Below are 9,876 nucleotides of genomic sequence, written 5' to 3'. Positions count from 1 at the left end.
ATAGATGACAGATGAATTAAAGTATACGTACATTGATTTTATGAACATTAAATGGCAATCATGATTATTTTTGCAAAACTAAAATAAGGTGTACTTATGTTAATTGCTTTGAAAGTCTTTTATGAGATTTTCTCTATCATTTATCTCATCTAAAGAATATTTAGGGGTTGCCTGAGTGGCTCAGTTCGTTGAGCATCCTACTGTTGATTTTAGCTCAGGTCATGATCTCACAGTTCATGAAATTGAGCCCCGTCTATGTCTCTGTGCTGATGGTGCAGAGCCTGCTTAAGATTCTCTCTCTCCCTCTCTCTGTCCCTCCCCTTCTCTCTCCCTCTCTCTCAAAATAAGTAAATAAACATTTTAAAAAATAACAATATTTGGTAGTAAAGTGAGAAGAGACAAAAAAATTCTGCTTCAGAGTAGACTACAGACATTATGTAGTTCTGGCTTGCCACTTACCAGCTACGTGACTTCCACAAGGTACCGAACTTACCTGAGCCTTAGTACTCTTTGGTAAAACCAAAATAACAAGTCCTTATTGTTTTAAACATATGCCATCAACAGCCATGGCACATTAACAAACATCTAATAAGGCACTCAAAAAATGATGCCTATTTAAGTAGTAGTAGTAGTGGTAGTAATTTTTTACTATAGTAAGTTTTTACTACCCTTGTCACTATTACTAATCACTTGTCTCACTTTGTTGATAGCAGCACAAAAAGACCATGCCCCAGGTGAAACTGTAATACTGGCCCCTGCCAGGGTCTACTGGATACTTTAGAGAAAGACCTGCTCAACCTTGCATTATTAACTGACCTTATGGCAGATGGCAATTTGTGATAAGATTAATCCTGGGAATTATGCTGTGTTGCTGTATCGTTATTTGATGGTGAAAGCCATGCTAGCACAGAACAAACAGTGACCAACCATCTGCAGATTTATAAACTCAGTGAAGGAAAATAATGAAGAAGGTTATTCTCATAACATTTTGGTATAAGAGTTCTTTTATAACAAAGAAATGTTAATGACTTAACATGTCCCTCCAATAAATAACACTTGTACCTTTTTATGACTTCCATTTTGAGAAAATCACGTTAAGAAAAGGGTTCTATAACTTATGTAAACACTTCTTAAAGGACATTTATTTTATCAATCATAATAACTGTAAATACATTAATACATTGATGCACAAAATCCAGAATACATACAGGAATTTGTATGTTAAAATGCCATCTCAAATCCATGGGGGAAATATAGATTATCCAAAAAAAGGTTTTGAGCCAACTTGGTAATTGTCTAGAACAAAATGAAGTTGGTTCCACACTTCACACATTAAAACAGGATTAATTTCCTAATAATCAGAAGTGAAGCAGCCAATATATTGTGTAACACTCTGCTTCCCCAGAAGCCCTCAAGACTATCCACGTGGAGTCAAGACATAGCACATTCTGAATATAAGACCACCTTCAGTCCAATCAAGGTCAAGAGTCTAAAAATATACCTCCTAGGGCCTCTATCCCCTTGATCAGAAACTCACCCACCCCCCTGCTCTCCAGTTTAAACTCTTAAGTCCTGAAGGGGCTCCCTGCCTTAAACATTCTCAACTTACTTCATGAAGCATCTCTATTTATGACTACCACCACACTCAGAATACCCACACTCCAGTCACAGAATCCCTACATTCCCTTCTCTGTCTCATTCTCCCAGGCCATCCAGTGGCCAAAACTCTTCTACTCCACCCTTTGAAATTCCTTGCTCTGTTAACAGCAAAATCCTCTTCCCTTCACCTTCTTCACCTAACTGAAACCTGGCTCTGCCCAGTGGACCCTGCATTCTCTACAGCTCTCTCAAGTGATGGCTGGTTTTGACCCATAACTCTAGTGCCACCAGGCTATCAGTGAGCTGAGTGATAGAGGTCACCCTCAGTCCTTATTGCTGCTTTCAGACTGTTCCTTCCTTAAACACCCCAGGTTTGAACCTATTGTCATCAGACTACATCACTAATTACTCCTCATTTTTGCTGACCTATTGTATGAACTGGATTATTTCCCCTAATTTCTCAATAATTACATCCCCTGATATTATCCTTTTAAAATATGCCCTATTTATCATTCTGCTCAAACCTCTTCAGTGATTCCTCATTTCACTCAAGTAAAAGCTAAAGCCTTTACAAGGGTCTAGAAAGCTCTGATTTCCTCTTCTACTATTCTCTTTCCCATTCATTTCACTCCAGTCCCACTGGCTTCTTGCTCTTTCTCAGGAATGTTCCTGACCTAGAGCCTCAACCTAGCACTTTCATCTCCCTGAGGTACCAGTTACCTTATTTGAAATTGCAACTTATACCCACCACTTGGTATTCTGGTTCCTCTCAATGGATTATTCCTATTTTAATTTTAACAGCATTCATCACTTTCTGACATGTTATGTAATTTACTCATTTTGTTGTTGTTGTTGTTGTTGTTGTTGTTTCTAATCTATCTCCTTCCACTAGAAGGTGAACTCTATAAAGGCAAAGATATTTGTCTGTCTTGATCACTGATACATTCCAAGTACTTAAAATAGTTCCTAGTACATGAGAGACACTCAATAAACATCTGTTTAATGAATGAATCAACCAATCAAACACAAATTTAAATGTTAAAAAAATTAAATTATAAAATGGTGGAAGAAAATTGTGCTTTAGGCTGGGGGCAGGAGACAGGGCTTTTGTAGGAAAGGGCTTTCAATTGTATCTCAAAACCCCAAATCCATACAAAGATAAATAAATGTGAACGAATACTAAAAAAAAAAAAAAAAAAAAGCATAGAAAAACACCATAAGCCAAGAAAAATCTCAAATCACCAAAAAGCAATTTTATTTTTATAGTACAGATAAATGTTTATTCTTGTCAAACAAATCTAACAACCCAGTGAAAAAATAGGTAAGGGCTATCAACATATAGTTCATACATAAATGGAAATAATCATGGCTTTAACCATAGGAAAAGATGTCCAACTACTCTCATAATGTAAATTAAATCTGTCCTGAGATACCACATTTACACGTCAGACTGACAAAATCCAAAAGCTTGATAAATTGAGAATTCTAATAGCACTCTCACACATTACTGCTGAAAGTATAAACTGGTAAAACTTCTGTGGAAGGCAATTTACCAAAATCTGACAAAATCACAAATGCATAGACCTTTGGACCTCATTATTATCACTTCTGGGGATTTATAATACACAAATCTGTTTGGATACATATGACATAAGGTCTGTTAGAGGTTTTTTGTTGGGAGGTAGCATATCCTAGTAAAACACTGGACACAAACCAGATGTTCATCAGTAAGACCTTAGTTACATAAAGGATGGCATCTCCATCAACTGAAATACCGTTCAACTGTACAAAACAATATGGAACTCTGTATTTTGATATGGCAAAAGCTCTAAGATGTAATGTTAAGTGTAAAGTAAAAGAAGTAAAGCAATGGTAACTTGTGTTTAAGAAAAGGAGAAATAAGAATATTTATATTTGTATTTACTTACATGTATATAAACATGGCAGGATACATAAAAAAATTAATAAAAGTAGTTACCTGTAGACTTTGGAGGTAGGGATTGGGGAAACGGGAAGAAAAGGTGGGAATAAAGCTTTTTACTGTGTATCTTTTTGCATTTTTATATAATTTTGAACTATGAAAACATACTATGTATCCTAAAAATCAAGTGATGGAAAACAGTTGCAGAAAAATAGATCATAAGAAAATCATATCAGCACTACATCATTGAAATGCCAACTAACTTCATTTTATAAACACCCTGATTCAACACTTTGTAGATAACAAATATGAAACCAGAGAGGAAAAAACATTTCTCCATTTTGACTCCAGGAAGATTGTGGTGAGGGAGGAACAGGAACTGGTAAAGAATTCATTATTGTTATTTATTAGCTACTGTAGACCTGCAAACATGTCAGGACTCCAAATAAAACAAGGCAAGAAGCAGTATTAGCATCAAAAACAACCAGTAACAGTGAGCAATAGCACTTTCAGAATGAATAAACAGGTGTATAGCCACTTAAAGCTTAATTTCTACATAATAGGAACAAATAGATAAATAAAAGAGAAGCCTTCCCACTGAGAGCGAGAGAAATTGGACCACGGAGCAGTAGCACAGCACTATTGTTGAAATATCAATCAAGATAGTGGGTGATGAAAACAGAAAGAAAATGCAGAACTGGAGAAAACCTTCCTTATATTTAGTATCTGTCAATTCCTTTCTATGTACAATTCAAGGCCCTCATGTGAAAACAGATCTCCACGCCAATGCTCCCACCTTTGGGTCCAAAAGTGTATATATGGTTAAAAAGTGGTGAGTATGGACAATCAGATTTCCCTCAGTTTGTTTCCAAACAGAAGTTCACCAAAATCTGAAAAATCAAAGAACCAAATGAAATTTAAAAAAAAAAAAAATTGAAGAAGAATGGAGGAATGCATGTAAATGAGAATAATTTACCTAAAGAAGAAAGTGATCAGAGAAAGAGCAAGTAGATTCAGCATCAACTAGAATATATAGTATTTGATTATCAATCATTTTAGACCTTTGGGAATGATAGAATAAAAATAAGACACAGACACTCCCTTCAAGGATCTTAGGAGATAGGACATACACAATGAAACAAAATTTGTAAACGTGCTGTTTGTGGGTAGACCAGCATAGAAATATATTATAGGATAATATTTCTATATTAAAAGTATATACAAAAATCTGGATTTTCAAAACTTCTCCTCAAACTTTGGGACATAGAGGTTTACCAAGTATTGACAAGAGGAAGTTTTTCAGGTTCCTTGGGATATATTTTACCCTGAGAACAGAGGAAGCTTAGAACAAGACAAAAAGCAATGTTGAGAGGTGTATTAGTCAGCTTGGGTTGTCATAACAAAATAGCATGAACTGGATGACTTAAATACAGTAATTTATTTTTTCACAGCTCTGGAGGCTGAAAGTCTGAGGTCAGGGTACCAGCATGATAAGGTGTTGGTAAAAGCTCTCTTCTTTGTTCTGTCAACTCACATGAGCAAGAGATGGCAATCTGTCTCTGTCTCTGTCTCATGTCTGTCTTTCCCTTCTTAAAAGGCACTAAGCCCAACATAAGACTTTCACCACTCATGAATTAATCTAAACCTAATTACCTCTGAAAGGCCCCATCTCCAAACACCATGGCATCATGGGGTAAGGCTTCAAAAGGTGAATTTGCGAGGACAAAAACATTCTGTCCACACAAGGGGCCAAGGTAAACTGCTTGCTGGCTAAGAAATTTGCATGGAAATTATGGAAAGCTTGTAGGAAGAGATAGGACTTTTCAAGTATCTCTTTTTCCTCTTTCGTATTTTAAATTTGGTGTACAGATCTTCTTTTACTTACAATGGGATTGCAACCTAATAACCTCATCATAAGTAGAAAATATACTTCAAAAATGCATTTGGGGGGCCTGGGTGTCTCAGTTGGTTAAGCGACTGATGTCAGCTCAGGTCATGATCTCACGTTTTGGGAGTCTGAGCCCTGCATTGGGCTCTGTGATGACAGTTGGGAGCCTAGAGCCTGCTTCAGATTCTGTGTCTCCCTTTCTCTCTGCCCTTCCCCCAGTCCTCCCTCCCTCCCTCTCTCTCTCCCTCTCTCTCTCCCTCTCTCTCTCTCAAATAAACATTTAAAAAAACATTTTTAAAAATGCACTTAATACATCTAACCTACCACACATCATAGCTTAATATAGTCTACCTCAATTTTGCTCAGAACATTTACATTAGCCTACACTTGGAAAAAATCATCTAATACAAAGCGTATTTGTTTTAAAAAGCTTATTATTTTAAGAGAGAGGGTGTGTGAGCAGGGGAGGGACAGAGAGAGAGAGAAAGAGAATCCCAAGCAGGCCCCTAGCACATAGCCTGATGTGAGGCTCAATCGCACGAACCTTGAGGTCATGACCTGAGCCGAAATCAAGAGCTGGATACTGAACTGATGGAGCCACCCAGGTGCCCCTACCACAAAAGTAATGTATATTCCACTCCATACCAGTTATGTGCATAAAACTATGAGGTCAATTTCACAAACTCCATCAGAAAATTGGTCTTATTAATTTATATTTACTTCTCATTAAAAAACAAAAAAACGCAGTGCTTTTAGTGAACAGAGGTTCAGAATCTAGTCGATAATTTGACAGATAAAATCAGTTTATTAATTAATTTAGTGATGCTAATACTGTCAAATGAGGTCACAAGTTTTTCTTTAAAATTAATTACCTGTGCATATTCTTTAGCAAGATGGAAGCATTTCACTTATTTTGCAAAACAGCTGTTAAATTTCTAATTTTTTAAAACATGCTGCTAAAAAATCTGCTTTTGCCCATAAAAGGCACCATATTTACATCTCTATTATTCTCCATTCCAGCACCTTATTTTGAAAGCAGGTGGTCTGCGTTTCATAATTAGCAAAATACTAAAATAGATCATCCAAATGCAACTTTGTCAAGTTCCTAAAAGAAAGAATTTGTATCAGAAAACAGTCCGATCCATACTAATGACAGACCTGATAAAAGTCAGCTCTTTAGGGAACAGGGCCTCTCGCATGGCATACCACGCCCAATGTTCCCTTCACAGGCCCTCACTATCATAGTCCCCAAAACTGGGTTTGGGATCAGGGTTAACCCTGATAAGGGACAGGATAAGGAGCTTGTCTGTGAAGCAATGCTAGCCCAAAATCTTATCATCTCTGTGAACCACTCCACAGATTGGAGAGCCACTTATTAGCCATAGCTCTGGCATTTGTCTGTTCTTTGGCCACTTAATCACTCTGAAATTCAGTTCCCCAATCTGCAAAAGTAATACGATAATAATGCCTGTTTTACCTAGAATTATTATTAATTAAATTCTTAGCACAGTATCCTACAAAAACGAGGCACTTAGGTGCAGGTCAAAAGGCAAACAGAATACATGAATTCACTTTCTCCCCTTCCTGAAACCATCTCATAATGGTGGTGTTTTATTTGTTTTGCTTTGCTTTAAGACACAAAGCTACAAAGACAAAGAGAACAGCAGAGTTAGAGAAAAATAACAAACATTTTGAAGCCAGAAAGTAAATACCTGACAAATGGTAACTGACAGCAGGCACAGGAAGGCAAAATGCAAAACAGGTAAGGGGGCTTTCAGAAGCAGCCTCATTTATACCATGTGACTGCACCACTCCCACCCCTGCCTGAGGTGTAGGTGAAAATAAAGTCAAAATATGAAAATTGGTGGAAAATCTTTTTAAGAACCAGTTATCCCACCATTATAAAACCAGATTAGCTGGGTGACCCCTTTTCCCTGGTGAATGTTTACATTGTGAGTGCTGCACCCCCAATGTTCTTACCCCCTGCCCTTCACAGAAGTTGAAAGTCAGGCAGATAGATAATTCATCTGGCAGGAGATTACAAGAGACTTCTCAGAACTATGTGACCTCTACCGTGAAAGACGGGAACCAAAACAAACAAAACTAAAAATGCTTCTCAGAAGAAACAAACTATGCAAGGAAAAGAAAATTTCAAAATATTATTGAGACCTTTGGAAATACAATAAAAGATAATGCATCTATGAAAAAGAAACCAAAATACTACAAAAAATAATAATAGTATCAGGGAACAAAGAAGAGCTTTCCCAGTAAATAGAGTAAGTGAAGACCCCTTGATGAAGATTTCCAAAATCTCTAAATGGCCATCTGTGTCTTCTACCTCTGATACCCTGCTTTTATGTCCCTTCTTTATATTCATCCCCCTTGACTCTCCATTCTGATTTAGATATCTCTTATCTGTGTACTAAACACATCCTATACATATCTTTCACAGCACATAAACAGTCTGTTTGTCTGTTTGTCTATATCCTATACTAGAGTCTGAAGTTTCTCCAGAGAAGGGATTGAATATTCCCAACACATAGCATAGTGTCTGGCATATTAGTAGGTGCTCAATAAATATTTGTCAAATAGATAAATGAATGAATGAGTGAACTGCCATCACCAGCTTAGTCTGTCTCCAGAATTGATAATTCCAAAAGCCCATTATTAGCTTTGCTGAACCCCCTTATTAACTCATATATGCCAATTCCTTGAAGAAGAAAAAAAAACAGAAAAATATTTGGGTAGATGAAGAAAGGGTGGATAAGATCTTCCCTTCAGTAAAGAATATCAACCAATACACAAGAACAACAACTCTATGGAGCACCCTTGCATTTCTATTTCTAATTTCAAAGGCAAATGCTCTCTTACTATAGTTAAAATCTCAGTGTCCATCTGTATTTTTTAAAAAATTAACTGGTCATATTTGAAACTATTTTGTTCCTTGTGCTTCTGTATTTTCTTATGCTTCTACAGTATACAGGTATACTTGCATAATAAAAATTAATTTATATGCATAAAATATATAAAATAATATAAATTCAAATCAATGTTATAGCATACTTATTTTTTTTCAATTCCCACCTCTTAATAAAATGTACTTTGAACCAACAATGGTAAGGGTTCTCAATCCTCTTTCTGTATCATAAACTACATCTATCCTGGGTCCTCCTGGATATATAGAATCAATCCTATGGGAAGGAGACCCAGGCATGTGTATTTCTAACCAGCTACATAGGTGAATCTGGTGCCCAGGCAGGTCTGAGAATCACCATTTATAGAACCCATGAAGGCTCATTAAAGATCCGTGATCTTAATCCAAGAACTCCACCCAATAATTGCATTCAGTGACTTCATTCATAACTTGTAGGTGGGAAAGTAATCATTAGCTCAGTAAGAGGAGGAGTGGAAGGAGAATACATAAAGAATAGAATTTCTCAGGGTGACTACTGAGCACAGCTTAATCCAGATCCAAGGTACCTATTAAGTGAAGACAATGAGTAAGATAGGATTTATCAGGCTTATTTCAAGTTTATCTTGCTTTTCTGTATTTCTAACTGCTAAGGAGTAATTTCTTAGAGGATTACCTCCATTAAAACCCACCCTCTTATCCTTTTTGCTAGTAAGTCTTTACAAAGTATATAAAACCTTATTCAGTTTTTAAGAAGCTAGTAAATCAAATGGATATTCAAGTTCATTTGCCTGGTGTCCTTTGCTAAGAGCTGACATTGAAATAAGAGCTTATAGCATATGCATTTGAACTATTAAACCACACCCGCTAACCATTTATCTTTTTTTTTTCTGAACTCAAAAACTGAAATTCTGTTAGCCTGCCACTTTATTTTTCTTCACTATATTGCATTCAAATAGCATCCTTATTATATTAATGTAATAGATCATCTCTATAATTGACTGTGAATACTATCACTTTGCACCCTCCTAGAGTTATTAATTTCAGTATACTCATTGTGTTTTTGAATGTAGCTGCACAGTAAATAATGCAACACAAAGAAGCTTTAACCTATTCCCAAAGCCTACAACAAGGATATAAAGCCAGTGGTGTATTAGCTTAAAAAATAGATCAATCTTATCTTGTAAAAAGAAGATAAAAGATAGTTCTGTCGGAAAGGCGCTCGAGGCTGTAAACCATACTTGAGAATATAAAGAGAAGCCTAGAAGCATGTGTTAAATTTTGCTTCCTGTCCTTGGAAAAAGTCTTCAAGTCAATGGACATTTTAAAGACAAAGAATGGATTCAATCATCCAGGTATTTCCTCATGGTGACTATGCTGAGAAAGCACCAGCTCAACAGTCGTTGGGAGTAACAACAATAACAATTATGTTGTCATTTCATAGCACTTTACAAAGGGCTTTAATATACATAAAAGTGAATTCTTAAGTACGGCCATTACACTATCCAATTATATCCTAAGGCATATAAAACTAAGCAGACCCCATAACAGTATTCA

Source organism: Panthera uncia (assembly GCF_023721935.1).
Source record: "Panthera uncia isolate 11264 chromosome C1 unlocalized genomic scaffold, Puncia_PCG_1.0 HiC_scaffold_4, whole genome shotgun sequence".
NCBI lineage: Eukaryota > Metazoa > Chordata > Mammalia > Carnivora > Felidae > Panthera > Panthera uncia.
The sequence above is the reverse complement of the archived record's forward strand: the minus strand, read 5'-3'. Positions refer to the sequence as shown.